The sequence below is a fragment of the Muscardinus avellanarius genome (assembly GCF_963383645.1).
Source record: "Muscardinus avellanarius genome assembly, chromosome: 15".
Classification (NCBI taxonomy): domain Eukaryota; kingdom Metazoa; phylum Chordata; class Mammalia; order Rodentia; family Gliridae; genus Muscardinus; species Muscardinus avellanarius.
Window position 1 is genome coordinate 89,035,121 of NC_137801.1, and position 12,122 is coordinate 89,047,242.

General features: G+C 52.1%; 1 protein-coding gene across 1 annotated transcript in view; it reads left to right on the top strand.

Moving 5' to 3' along the window:
- Positions 1–12,122, top strand: part of CNNM4 (cyclin and CBS domain divalent metal cation transport mediator 4) — a gene marked incomplete at both ends in the record, with an annotated part of 30,801 nt that overhangs the window by 12,262 nt on the left and 6,417 nt on the right. The window lies entirely within an intron of this gene.

Sequence of the window (12,122 nt, forward strand, 5' to 3'; positions counted from 1 at the left end):
TTATGGGATATTCATTCTCTCTCTCTCTCTCTCTCTCTCTCTCTCTCTCTCTCTCTCTCTCTTTCTCTCTTGTACTGTGGATTGAACCCAGGGGCTACACCCCCAGCTCTATTTTATTTTTATTTTATTTATTTATGTGGTACTGGGGATGGAGCCCAGGGGCATTCTATCTCCAAGCCACATCCCCAGCCCTATTTTTTAGTCTTTAGTTTAAAACCAGTTTCACTAAGTTGCTGAGGCGGGCCATGAACCTGCGATCCTTCTGTCTCCACCTGCCAAGTGCTGGGATTACAGGCGTGCGCCGCCACGCCCGGCTGGGGTGTTTATTTGCTGCCTGAGTGCTGTGGATGAGGACCGAGGCTCAGAGAAGCTGGCAGTCTTCTCCAGCAGCGTGACAACTGGCAGCCCAGGGCACTGGGCTCCAGAAGCCATGGCATCAGCCACTACGCTGTGTCACTCCAGACGCTGGATTGCTTCCTGTTGGGACAGTTACCAAGGCCGCTGCTGTGCTGTTAGGAAAGAGACCAGCCGGGCGTGGTGGCGCACACGCCTGTAATCCCTCCACTTGGGAGGGGAAAAGAGAATGATTGCAGGATCCAGGTCAGCCTGGGCAATTTAGTGAGGCCCTCGGCAACTCGGTGAAACCCTGTTTCAAAATAGAAAATGAAATGGGACTGGAGGTGTAGCTCATGTCGAATGCCCCTGGGTCCAGCCCCCGGTATAGGAAGGAAGGGAGGGAGGAAGGCACAGTAGTGTGCGTCTATAAGAAAAGCAAGGCCGGGCGTGGTGGCACACGCTTGGAATCCCCGCGCTGGCTTAAAGACCCTGTTTCCAAATAAAAATATAAAAATAAGTCTGAGAGTGTAGCCCGGAGGCAGAAGGGTTTCCAGGAACCCCAGTACAACAGAAAGAAAGAAAAAGAGAGAGAAAGAAGGAAGGAAGAAAGAAAATAAGAAAGAGAGGAAAGAGAAAAGAGGGAGAGAAAGGAGGAAAGAAAGAAAGAAAGAAAGAAAGAAAGAAAGAAAGAAAGAAAGAAAGAAAGGCAAGATGGGGGGAGGGAGGGAACCAACCAGCTGGCACCGCAGCGCACGTCTAGAATCCCAGCTACTCAGAAGCTCTGCGGGATGCTGAGGCAGGATGCAAGCTAGAGGCCGCCTAGGCTTACTAGCCAAGACCTTGACTCCAAATAAAACAAAAGGAGCCAGGCGTGGTGGCGCACACTTGGAATCCCAGCATTCGGGAGGCTGAGACCAGAGGATCCAGTTCCGAGGACAGCCTCAGCTACTTAGTGAGGCCCTTTGCAACTCAGTGAGACCCTGTTTCAAAAACAAAAAAATGCCGGGCGTGGCGGCGCACGCTTGTAATCCCCGCGCTTGGGAGGCGGAGACAGGAGGATGGCGCAGGTTCGAAGCCAGCCGCGCTGGCGTAAGAGACCCTGTTTCCAAATAAAAATATAAAATAGGTCTGGGAGTGTAGCCCGGATGTAGAAGGGCTTCCAGGAACCCCAGTACCACCAAAAAAACAAAACAAAAACAAAAAAATACTAAAAAATAGGACCAGGAGTGTAGCTCGGAGGTAGAATGGCCCTGGGTTACATCCCCAGTACTAAAAAAAAAGAAAAGAGAGACCAGAAGATTGAGAGATTCCGATAACTCCAGGCTGAAAAATTTACCACCAGATCTAGGGTTTTTATTTATTTATTTATTTATTTTTTGGTGGTACTGGGAGTGGAACCCAGAGGCTTTCTGCCTCCGGGCTATACTCTCAGACCTATTTTTTCATACTTTATTTGGAAACAGGGCCTCACTAAGTAGCTGAGGCTGGCTTTGAACCTGCGCCATCCTCCTCTCCTGTCTCAGCCTCCCAAGCGCGGGGATTACAAGCGTGCGCCACCACGCCCAGCCAGATCTAGGTTTTTTAAAGTAGATTGTTGTTGCTGTTGAAGCACAATATAGAGAGAAGTGCGTGAACTACAGTGAGCAGAGTGAACACGCCCTGCTCCCGGGCGCCTCGGGCCAGGCTTTCCTGCTATTTATTTATTTATTTATGTATTTATTTATTCATCTTTCAGTACTGGGGATCCAACCCAGGGGTGCTTTACCACTGAGCTATACCCTCGCCCTTTTCATTGTTATTATTAATATTATTAGTATCATTTTACTCCCAGCCCTTTTCAGTTTTATTATTATTATTGTTGTTCTTTTGGGGTTGTTTTTTGTTTTGGTACTGGAGATTGAACCTAGGGGCATTTTACCCCCCAGCTACACCCCTCGCCCTTTTTAGTTTTGAGACAGGGTCTACTGGTTTGAGTCGACCTCCCAAGCATGTGCCGCTGTGCCCGGCTGGGATGTTCTTCACGGCAGGCGCTGTATGTCTTCACGGTGCAGAGCGTGTAGCGTATTTTGATTTATGTTCTCATTGTAGAAGGACTACAGCAATCAATTAACATATACAGTACCTCACATACTTGCCGTGCGTGCGCGTGTGTGTGTGCGTGTGTGTGTGTGTGTGTGTGTGTGGTGAGAACACTTACAGTCTCTTCCTAACAATTTTCAAACATATAAAACATTGCTACTAACTGTGGTCACCATGTTGTACACTCGAGCTCTTGAATTTATTCCTCCTAATTAAAATTCCGCATTCTTTGGACAGCATCTCCCAGGCTCCTCCTCCTCCGTCCTGCAGGACTCTTTCATGACTTGAAGCTCTTAATTTCAGCCTAGTCCAGTTAATCGGCTTTTTCCTTTATGGGTAGTGTGTTTGATATCCTGTTTAGAATTCATTGCCAGCGCGGAATGCGAGTCAGAGAGCTGGCCTCCCCTGTCGTCTAAGATGTGCTGTCGCCTCCCCCTTAGATCTGGGATTCCTCTGGAGTCGGTCTTCATGGAGTGTTTTGGTCCGAGTTTGCTTTGGTTTTTTTCAGGGCCAGGTATTGAATGAACCCAACACCCAGGGCCTGCGAGGCAAGCCCGCTGCCGAGCCACACCCCCAGCCTTATCTGTGTTTTTTATTTGAGCTAGAGGTTAAAATTCTTCTTCCTTAGGGCCGGTTGATGAGTGGACTCCGTTCTCCCTAAGGCTGGCAGATGTGGGAGGCTGTCTCTGGGCTCCATATTGCAGTGCCGTATTTATTTTCCTTTTTTCAGCACCACGTTAACATGATGCTGTACCTTTAAAATAAGCCAACTTTTAGACCCTTGTTCTGCTTCAAGATTGTCTTAAGCTGGGCATGGTGGCCCACGCTTGGAATCCCAGCACTTGGGAGGCTGAGACTGGAGGATCGTGGGAGGACCGCGGTTCGCGGCCAGCCTCAGCTACTTAGTGAGGCCCTCTGCAACCCAGTGAGACCCGGTTTCAAAATAAAGAATAAAAAATAGGGCAGGGGTGTAGCTTGGAGGTCGAATGCCCCTGGGTTCCATCCCCAGACCATTAAAAAAAAAAAATTGTCTTGATTATTCTTATATTCTTAGCTTCTCACCTGGGAATTTTATGGAACTCTACTAAGAGATTTGACTTTTCTTTTTTCCTGGTGCTGGGATCCAACCAGGTCTTGCCACACGCGTGTGAAGAATGCAGTCTCCCTTTGCTCTGGCATCGAGCTGCGCCCAGCTCCATGACTTGACGCTGGATAGTGCTAACTTCCAGCCGGGCGCGCTGGCGCGCACTTGGCATCCCTGTACTTGGGAAGCCAAGACGGAGAATGTGGGTTCACTCCAGCCTTGGTGACTCAGTGCGGCCCTCTGCAACTTAGGGGCTGGGGTGTAGCTCAGAGGTCAAATGCCCCTAGCTTCAATCCCCAGTACTCCAAAACAAAACTAATAAGAACCTTGCAGTTGGCAAACATGTTACCCCCCCCCCTTTTTTTTTTTTTTGGTATTGGGGGTTGAATCCAGAGGCTTTGTACCTTCAGCCCTTTTTTTATTTTTTGTTTTGAAGCAGAGTCTCCCTAGGTGCCGCGGCTGGCTTCGAACCGGCGTGATCCTCCTGTCTCCGCCTCCCAAGCACGGGGATACAAGCCTGCGCCACCACGCCCGGCCCTGAATGTTCTATTTTGAAGCAATCTCACCAAGTTGCCAAGGCTCTCACTAAATCGCCTAGGCTGACCTCGAGCCTGTGATCCTCCTGTCTCCGCCTCCCAAGTACCGGGTACAGGTATACCAGGTACAGGTACACTCCACCACACCCGGCTGGTATTTGGTGGCTTTAATTGGGGGCTTTGATCTGATTTTCCAGATGTCTGTAGGAGGGCGGACCTTTCCACGCCCCGGGGGTGTACTGCAGCCCACCCCACAGCCGGCAGGAGGCTGGCAGGCTGGAGGCTCCGCCTCCCGCGAGATTGCCCTCCTTCAGATGCCAGCCACAGTGAGTCGCCTTCTCCCCTGCGCTTCTCGCCAGCTGGGTACAGGTTTGGGGTGCCCGGGGCCTCCTCGAGTTCTTCATTGGGCAGTGCTGGGTCAAACCCCAGGCCTGGTCCCTGCAAGGCACGTGCGTGCCCCCCCCCCCCCAGTAGTTCACTAGGACAACCCGCAGAGCTTCGGCAGCATTGTTTGGCAGGGTGCGCGCAGGGCCGGCCTGGGCCCTGGAGGAGCCCAGCGCCCCCTCTGGGACAGTGCCGCGCTCACCACCTTGAGCCCCACAGGGCCCTGAGTTTTATCAGGGCGTCGTTACCCGGGCATGGCTGGTTAAGTAGCTGGCTCCAAGACTGAGCTCACGTCCAGGCCCCGTCCTTCCCTTGGTAGGGAGTCAAAACCCAAGCCCAGACGGACGCTGCTTGCCCTTCCTGGTGACCAGCCGCCCTGAGGCCACCAGGAGCCTCCAGTCACACCCTCAGCTGGCCTGGCCCCGCCACCCCCCACGGCGCGCAGTGTGCCCAGCAAGGACCGCCACTGGCCTGCACCCCGCCCGCTGCATTCGACTTCATTCATTTCATCACTGATTCGTTTGTTGGTACTGGGGATTGAACTCAGGGGTTCTCTACCATTGTGCTATATCGATACCCAGACCATTTTATTTTGGGGGGGAGGGAGTGATCTCACTAAATTGCCTAGGCTGGCCTCAAACTTTTTTTTTTTTTTTTTTGGTGGTACTGGGGTTCCTGGAAGCCCTTCTTCCTCCGGGCTACACTCCCAGACCTATTTTATATTTTTGAAACAGGGTCTCTTACGCCAGCACGGCTGGCTTCGAACCTGCGCGATTCTCCTGTCTCCGCCTCCCAAGCGCGGGGATTACAAGCGTGCGCCACCACGCCCGGCTTAAACTTTTTTTTTTCTTTGGGTACTAGGGATGGAACCCAGGGGCATTCTACCTCGAGCTACACCCCCAGCCCTATTATTTATTTATTTATTTATTTATTTATTTATTTATTTATTTTGGTGATACTGGGGATGGAACCCTTCTACCTCCAGGCTATACTCCCAGACCTATTTTATATTTTTTAATTTGGAAACAGGGTTTTTAAGCCAGGGAGGCTGGCTTCAAACCTGTGCAATCCTCCTGTCTCAGCCTCCCAAGTGCAGGGATTACGAGCGTGCGCCACCGCGCCTGCCCTATTCTTTATTTTGAAACAGGGTCTCCCTGAGTTGCAGAGGGCCTCGCCAGGGAGCTGAGGCTGAGCGAACCTGGCCGCCAACTGTGATCCTTCTGCCTCAGCCTCCTTCCTAGCTGGAATTGTAGGTGTGGCCACCATGCTGGCTCTTTTGCTTTTTATAGATTTCTTTTATCAGGCCAAAAAAAATTCCCCTCTCAATAGTTTGCTAGGAGGTTCCCCCCACCCTAGTGCTGGAGATTGAGCCAGGGGCATTTCACCTCTGAGCTACACCCCCAGCTATATATTTTATTCTTTTGTGTGTGTGTGTGTGTGTGTGTGTGTGTGTGTGTGTGGTACTGGGGGTAGAACCCAGGGCCTTTTCTACCTCCGAGCTATACTTCCAGACCTATTTACTTTATTTGGAAACAGGGTCTCACTAAGTTGCTGAGAACCTCACTCAGTATCTGAGGCTGGCTTGGAACCTGTGCGATCCTCCTGTCTCAGCCTCCCAAGCGCGGGGATTACAAGCGTGCGCCACCACGCCGGGCTTTATTCTGTAATTTGAAACAGGGTCTCACTAAGTTGCAGAGGGCCTCACTAAGCAACTGAGGCTGGCTGTGACCCTGCGATCCTCCTGTCTCTCCCAAGTACTGGAATTATAAGTGTGCACTGCCACGCCCAGCTTGCTAGGAGTTTTTATAATGAATACAGGTATTGAACTTTACCAACATATTTATTTTTTTTTTGCTATCTGTGGAGATGTTCAAATAATTTCCTTTATTCTGAAACACACTGATTTTTTAATGTGTATCTAAACATTTCTTGGATGATTAGAGTAAGCCTGTCTTACTCGTGATTTATTACCCTTTTTACACATCACTGGGTTTAATTTGCTAATATCCTTTTACTTAGATCATTGGCATCTACATTCACGAGAGAGATGGGTCTTTAATTGTTTTTCCTGCTATTTTAACATGTCGTCAGTTTTTTTTAATGGCAGGAAAAAATAATTGCTTAATAATTAAGTCTTTTCTCCTCTTGTAATTAAACCCACTTCAGGGGAGCAAGTTTGAACATATCAAATAACGCTGTGGTCCTCTCCTCCTCCTGCCGCCTGCTGCAGTGGCGCCTTCCTCTGCCTCCTTGGGCTTCCACGCGGAGCCACGGTGATTCAGTAGCTTGGAAACATTCGGGAGCCGTGTGTGGTTACCAAGAACCAACCGGGACTCACCGAGGGAAAAAGATGTTCGCTCGTGTTTCGTTTGTACGTGTTGGTCTGGGTTGGATTCCTAGGTTAGCCCCGTGGAAAGCCGATCCCGGGTCCTGGGTGAGATATTTCTGGATTCTGGCAGGCTTTTAACATCATTTTCTGTTAAATCTTTGCCACTAACCTGGTACATGTGGACTCATGAACGGCGCCGGGCTTTTGGGTTGGAGTGCCTGTGATTAGCCGGCGGCATGCACATGTCCGCAGAACGGGCGTCACGGGCAGCCAGCGAGCCCCAAGTCTTGGTGCAGGGAGGAGGGGCTGCTCCTGGGGGGAGGTTGGGGTGCCAGGAAAAAAAAATGGGAGAAAAGGCCAGAGGACTGCGGGAGAGGGAGGCCGAGGGCTCGGACCCCAGGGAGCCAGGCCGCCTCTGGCCCCGGCCACACCTGCCTCGCCCGCCCCAGACAGCCTGTACCCGGGCCAAGCTGCCCGGCGGTGGGCAGATGATGGGCACCTGGGCAGGCCAGAAAGCGCGCCCCGTCCTCCCTGCCCTTCCCCTGGCACAGCCCGCGCCCGCCGGGGTCTCCTCGCCCGCCGCTCAGGGTCTCTGGTTTTCCGCTGTCCCTGTAAGTGTCCTGGCCGTGACCTTCAGTGGGCGTTAAGAACCTGTCACTTGACCCTTGTCTCAAGGGTCCAGTCACACTGAGGCACCACAAGGGTTTTCCTATGGCAAAGACTGGGGAGAGTGCCATCTAGGAACCTGGTGGATGGCTGGGTGTGCATGCACGTCCTGAAACATTACGGAGGCGGTCAGTGTTCTCAGGTACGGGTAGGCTGGGGGTGAGGTCCTGGCTTTGGTCCCGGCACCACAAAGAAAAATGAAACTGCTACATGCCGATGATCCTAATACTTGGCAGGCTGTGACAGGAGGATCACAGGTTCGAGGCCAGCCTCAGCAATTTAGCAAGACCCTCGGCACCATGGAGAGACCCTGTTTAAAAACAAAAAAACAAAGAAAACCCACAAACAATAAGGCAGGGATTTTAGGTCAGAGATAGAATGTTTCTGGGCTCTACCCCTAGTACACCAAAACAAACAAAAATCTCCAACCTTTTTTTCTTTTTTTTTAATACTGGGGCTTGAATCTAGGGACATTCTACCTCTGAGTTTCACCCCTAGAACTTTTATTTTATTTTATTTTTTGCAGTACTGGGGATGGAACCCAGGGACATCCTACCTCTGAGCTATACCCCCAGCCCTATTTTTTATTTTCTATTTTGAAATAGGGTCTCATTGAATTGCAAAGGGCCTCACTAAGTAGCTGAGGCTGGCCGCGAACCAACTGCAATCCTCCTGTCTCAGCCTCCCAAGTGCTGGGATTACAAGCGTGCGCCGCCACACCCAGCTACTATTTTATTTTTTGTTTAATTTATTTATTGTGGTGCTAGAGAGTGAACCTGGGGGCCTTCTATCTGAGCAACAACCCTAGTTGTATTTTATTGTATTTTTTATTTGGAACCAGGGCTTCACTAAGTTGCTGAGACAGGCTGTGAATCTGCAGTCCCCCTCTCTCGGCCTCCCGAATACTGGAATTGCATGCATGCACCACCAGCCCCGATGTGTGTATACGTGTGTGGTATTGAGTTTTGAACCCAGGGCCATTCTACCTCTGAGCTCTACCCACAGCCCTTTATTTTATTTTATTTTATTTTATTATTATTATTATTATTATTATTTTTTTTTTTTTGGTGGTGGTACTGGGGTTCCTGGAAGCCCTTCTACCTCCGGGCTACACTCCTAGACCTATTTTTACATTTTTATTTGGAAACAGGGTCTCCTAAGCCAGCGCGCGCGGCTGGCTTCGAACCTGCGCGATCCTCCTGTCTCTGCCTCCCAAGCGCGGGGATGACAAGCGTGCGCCACCACGCCCGGCTACCCACAGCCCTTTAAAATTTTTATTCTGAGCCGGGTGTGGTGGCGCACGCTTGTCATCCCCGCGCTTGGGAGGCAGAGACAGGAGGATTGCAGTTGGTTCGCGGCCAGCCTCAGCTACTTAGTGAGACCCTGTTTCCAAATAAAATAGAAAATAGGTCTGGGAATATAGCCCGGAGGTAGAAAGCCTCTGGGTTCCACCCCAGTACCTCACTCACACACACACACACACACACACACACACACACACACATTAAAATAAAGTAGTGCTGGGGCATAGCTCAGAGGTGGGATGCTCGTGTTCACGCCTCAGTGGAGAGACAGAGAGCTGGACCGGGGCGGCCATGCCTGCAGTGTCCCCAGTGAAGTCCCTGGGCAGGTGGAGGGCCCAGTGAAGTCCCTGGGCAGGTGGAGGGACCAGCTCTGCCTTCTCTTTCAGGGGAGCAGGAATGACCACCCCATCCTGGGCACTGCCCAACATGGTGGCTGCAGAGGGCGGTGATCTTGGCTGGCACCTGGTCCAGTAGGTAGGCGCTGCCCACCAGCTGGGCCCTGGCCTTTGCCCAGACCGAGTGTCCTGACCAACAGCAGCTCTCGGGACGGAGGGAGGGAGGGAGCGGCGGGCAGACGCACCCCGAGGTGTGGCTGGCCCTCCAGCCCTGCTGCCTTCTGGCGGGATGGGCCTGCCCCCGAGTCGCGGGCAGCGCTATTAATAGCAGCTCGTCCTGCCAGGCCGGCCAGGAGAGCGGAGGGCACCGCCGGGACACGGGCGCTCGGCCGGCTCAGGTGCCATCTGCGGGCACTCACCAGACAGCCCAGGCCAGGCCTGGGACAAGGAAGCCAGGAAGGGCGCTCTCTCAGGCTGGGGTCCCTTGTTCCCCAGGCCCCCTGGGGACTTTGAAACCCAGAACCTAGCAATGGCTGCACCTCCTAGGCCTTGGAGGGGGGTAGGGAAACTTTTCTGGGAGGCAGGAGGAAATGGTAGTTTATTAAAATAAGCCTCCTGCGGGGGTGCGGGCTTTGCGGGACCCCTGCAGCCCCCTCCTGTGTCCAGCCGAGGCTGGGGCACCTGGATTCCGGTTAGACAGGGCGCGGCGCTGCTCCAGGCCGGGCAGGGAGAGCTCAGAGGGACCAGGAGGATGTGTGCGCTGGGGGCAGAAGGCTGGGCACAGGCCAGCTCTGGGGCCTCTGTGACCTCCGGGTTCCTGGAGTCTCACCTGGAGCTCTCTGACCGTCCCACTGGCCGCGCCTGAGGGCCAGCGAGGGTGGGGTGGCCAGGGGCGCCCCTCTCCAGGGACCTGCGCCCTTCACCCTCTCAGCAGCACTCCCTCTCAGCTGGGCTCAGGCGCCCCAGTCCAGAGGAAACAGTGTTAAAGTGCTCTTAAAAGTTAATTCAACATGGGTGTTTATTTCTGATGATAAAATTACTACAATTGATTCTAGAAACCTTGGAGTTTCTATGCAGAAAAATATAAAAAGCAAAACCTATGTTCCCCGTTCCTCCTGCGGCCAGGCTGTACCACGCCTACTGGCTGTTTAGGGTGGAAAGCTCTGAGTATGAGCCATTTCATGTGGGCCAAATGTCGCATCCCACCGCATTCCTCAGTTGCTTTTCCTGAATACTTTGGAAATGTAGAAATTCTAGCTACAGGTGTATTATTTAACATTTTCTGCTCCATCTTCCACTCTAACCAGCCAAGTCCAGCCCACCCTGAGTCCAGGTCCAGTCCAGGTCTTACCCAGTGGAGTGGACAGCTGTATAGAATGAGGTAGCTCATTAAATAAAAATGTATGCGCTGGGATGTAGCTCAGTGGTAAAATACTTGCCTTGCATACACAATAGGACCAAAAAAGAAAAAGAGAAAAATCAAGCTTAAAAAAAGTTACGTGAGAGCCGGGCGTGGTGGCGCACGCTTGTAATCCTAGTACTTGGGAGGCTGAGACAGGAGGATCACAGGTTTGAGGACAGCCTCAGCAATAGTGAGACTCTCATCAACCTAACGAGACCCGGTTTCCAAATCAACAAAATCAGAGCCTGGTGTGGTGGTGCACGCCTGAGATCCCAGTATTTGGGAGGCTGAGACAGGAGGATCACAGGGTCAAGGACAGCCTCAGCAAGTCGTGAGACTCTCATCAACCTAGAGAGATTCTGTTTCAGAATAAAAGATGGAATGAGGCCGGGAGTGGAGCTCAGAGGTAGACTACCTTTGGGTTCATCCCCAGTACCCACAGCTTATGTTAGAACCTTCTAATGACAGTCAAGCCCAGGTTTTAGATTGGCCGCGCGCACGCCCGCGCGCACACAAACACTTCCTTTGCTTTCTTCTGTACTGGGGACCGAGCCCAGGGGTGCACCGCCTCTGCACTACGCCCAGCCCTTTTCAGTTTTTATCTGGGGCCTCGCTGAGTTGTACTGGGGTTCCAGGTGTGGGCCGCCACCTGACTTTTACTTTTCTTTGCTGTCCTCTTTCTTTTCTTTGTCTTCTTTTCTGTCTTTCTTTCCTTCTTACCTTACACCTCCACACCCCCTGCCCTATTTTTTATTCTCTATTTGAAACAGGGTCTCACTGAGTTGCTGAGGGCCTCGCTAAGTAGCTGAGGCTGGCCGCGAACCGCGATCCTCCTGTCTCAGCCTCCCAAGTGCTGGGGTTACAAGCGTGCCCACCACGCCCGGCTTGTCTTTTTTTCTCTTTTCTTTGGTGGTACCAGGGATTGAACCCAGAGCCGCATACATGCTGGGCAAGTTCTGTATCTCTGAGCTACATCTGCAGCCCCTGATCTGCTTATTTATATATGGTGAGCTGGGTGTAATGACTCAGGCTGAGACAAGGGGATCATGGGTGTGAGGCCTCAGCAGCTTAGTAAAAAGACCCTGTTTCAAAATAAGAAATAATAAAAGGGGCTGAAGGGTATAGCTTAGAGATAAAAAGCTCCCGGGTTCAATCTCTGGTATCAGAAAAAAATCCTATTTCTAGTGTTTTGGGGATTTAACCCAAGGGTACTCTACCATGAGCTGCAACTCCAGCCCTTGGTTTCAGTTTGTATTTTGAGATGGGGTCTTGCTAACTAATTTCTTAGTTTCCAGAATGAGAGGGAGAGCCTTCGGGACAGTGTGACCACCTGAGGCTGTGCAGGGAGCGTGCCCTGTCCAGTAGGCACACCCACCCCCAGGAGGGGTGCCCTGTACCCGCGTGGCAGTCTGCCCCTCCCCAGGAATCCCAGGCGCTCCTGAAGGATGGCGCCGGGCAGGCCTGTGCCCTCTTCATCCTCTTGGTAGGCAGCCCTTAGCAAGTGTCTGGAAATTGCCTCAGGAGCCGGCACCTTGGCACACGCCTAAAATCCCAGAACGCAGGAGGCTGAGACAGGAGGACCGGCGGCCCAAGGCCGGCCTCAGCCACTTAACTGAGACCCTGAGGTAGAATGCCCCTGGATTCCATCCCCAGCGCCACACACACTA